The sequence below is a fragment of the Danio rerio genome, chromosome 5 (assembly GCF_049306965.1).
Source record: "Danio rerio strain Tuebingen ecotype United States chromosome 5, GRCz12tu, whole genome shotgun sequence".
In the NCBI taxonomy this organism is placed as follows: Eukaryota; Metazoa; Chordata; class Actinopteri; order Cypriniformes; family Danionidae; genus Danio; species Danio rerio.
Window position 1 is genome coordinate 77,752,501 of NC_133180.1, and position 2,500 is coordinate 77,755,000.

At 32.0% G+C, this 2,500-nt stretch overlaps 1 protein-coding gene across 3 annotated transcripts in view; it reads right to left on the reverse strand.

Moving 5' to 3' along the window:
- The window catches only part of brinp1 (bone morphogenetic protein/retinoic acid inducible neural-specific 1), a 210,239-nt gene that overhangs the window by 149,146 nt on the left and 58,593 nt on the right, over nt 1-2,500 (reverse strand).

The following is a 2,500-nucleotide window of genomic DNA, read 5'->3' on the forward strand; positions in this document are numbered from 1 at the left end:
TCTCATGTGCATATTTATGGTATATTTATTATTATTTATTTATTTAATTATATTTATTTATGCACAAAATATTTTTTCTTTCTTTTTTTAACTTTTTAAAGGCTATTGCATGTGCTTAAATGAGAAAAAAAAGTTATATTGATGCTAATCTATGTGCAAACAACCCTGAAGGATTCATAATGAAAACTCAATATTTACTAATGAACTAGTGATCAATTTCAGTGTCTGTGCAATTCAGTTTCAAACATCTATAAAGTAAAACAACATGAAAGAAATCATGTTCACATAACAGAAAACAGATGCAAGATGTGCATATAGTAACACGATCATTGTGCCAAGAACAATTCAACACTTTTTTGGGGGCATATTAGCATATTTTGGTTGGCACAGCTGTAAATATGCTTACAGTATTAAGGTCTCATTATAACACTGTCGTGGCTTATTTGCAGCATCTCTTGATGACAAACACTGCAGGACATTTTTCACACTGTGTACAACAGCAGCTCTTAATTGCATCCCAGCAATAATGATCAGAGCGTGCCGTTTTAATATACTGTATGACATCTGTAACGTGAGAACAAACTGCAGTTTAAGGAAGACTACAATGTATACTATCTGAAACCAGTGCTACTTTACATTAAGTGGACTATATTAAGGGGACAGTGCACCCAACAATGAAACACAGATCATTTACTCACATTTCAAACATTTATGAGTTCCCTTCTTCTATACAACTCTAAAGAAGGTCATTTAAGGAATGTTGGAAACCTGTAACCATTGACTTCCATTTGTTTTTCCTACAATGAAAGGTAAAGGTTACCAGCTTTCAGCATTGTTTATAATATCTTATATTGTGTTCAACAGAAGAAAGGACCTCATAACCACATGAATAGTAAGTAGATTTTCATTATTGGGTAAATTATTATTAAATAATTATTAAATTACTAAGTACATACATTTAAATTATTAATTTAGTACAATTTACTTATTTTGTACATACATTTTTGTTTACATTGTACAAATACATTAAAAAATCAGCTTTTAATTACATCTGTAATTACATTTGTATCACTGTTGACTCATCCCTTACACCTTAACCCAAATACATTGCACTTCTAGTCTAATGTAAGCACTGTACATAGTAATCAAGGCCACCTCAATGTGCCCTATAAAGAAAATCTGGGTATAGCTAGTCACAGTCCAATAACAAGAGATCAGTATATGGAAATGATCATACCGTAAACATTAAAAACTAATGTTTCCTCATTTTCAGGTAAAATCCCAATGGCTAATGATAATTTTCCTCACTTAGTTTTATAAGTTCATCAAATTTTATATTAAACTTATCATGCGCAGTATGTGGGACTCTTATTTTGAAAACAGGAGACACAGTAAAGTAAAAGTCAGTCACAGTAGTTTGCTTTATATGCTTTAATTATGCTTTATATTGCTTTAGAAAGCTCATCAGAGCACAAAATGCAGGATATACGGATTAAAATATCGTAAAAATATTTTAAAATGATCACTGTAATGCATATTTAGTTGTATCCTTTGTTATCTTATCATGCTTAATAGTACATTTGCTGGACATGTTTGTAATTTGAGGTAGCACACACATGCAGACTGCTGGGTATTGTGTTTAATGTTCATTCAGAAAGCTATGTCAGAGCAGAGCTCATGAATATTCATGACCATTCCAAATATGGTCAATAGGGATCTTCTGATCGCAGGGGTGCTTAACGGAGTAATAAATGAGCATATAACACCATTTCTGGACATATATTGAATTATTGAACTTACTTATGCCACATACCCACTATGTAGACATCAGAAAACAATTGAACATATTTAATCAATGCAGTTTATGGCACTTTTAATTGAAACAGGACACAAAATCCTGAGTTGAATGTCTGCATGAAACTCTTTTTTTTCTCCACTGCAGATTTTCCAGAGCATTATAAAGGCCACCTATGCGGTTTTATCCTTTAATGCACTGGAGATATACAGAGCTATTGTGTGTGTGTGTGTGTGTGTCCTCCGCACTGACGCTTTATGTTATCATCTTGAAAGCTTACTTTAAAGTCACCGCATGCCATGTGTCAGTTTTCTTGAAGAAAGTGCACTTGTGAACATGCAATGTTCGTTAGCATCTGAAACATTCACATTCAATACATCCTTCAGTTATTATAACACTTACTATTTGAGATATGTTTATTTGCAATAGCTAATAGCACAGGTGTCGTCTCAGTCTGTGTAAAATTAATATTTAAAAGCAAAAATAAAAACAAGAAATGACGAATTTGGCCTTGAAATATGGGGGATATTATTTTCATCATATGTGTTAGGCTGCTTTGACTACATAGTAAAACTGCTAAAGATATAAAAATGACATGAGTTCTCGTAATCCTGAAATGAATATATATTTTTGCAATTTTACGATAATTTTTTGACTAAAGTTGAAAAATAAAGAAACCCTGAGGCTCCGTAATGAAAACAATAA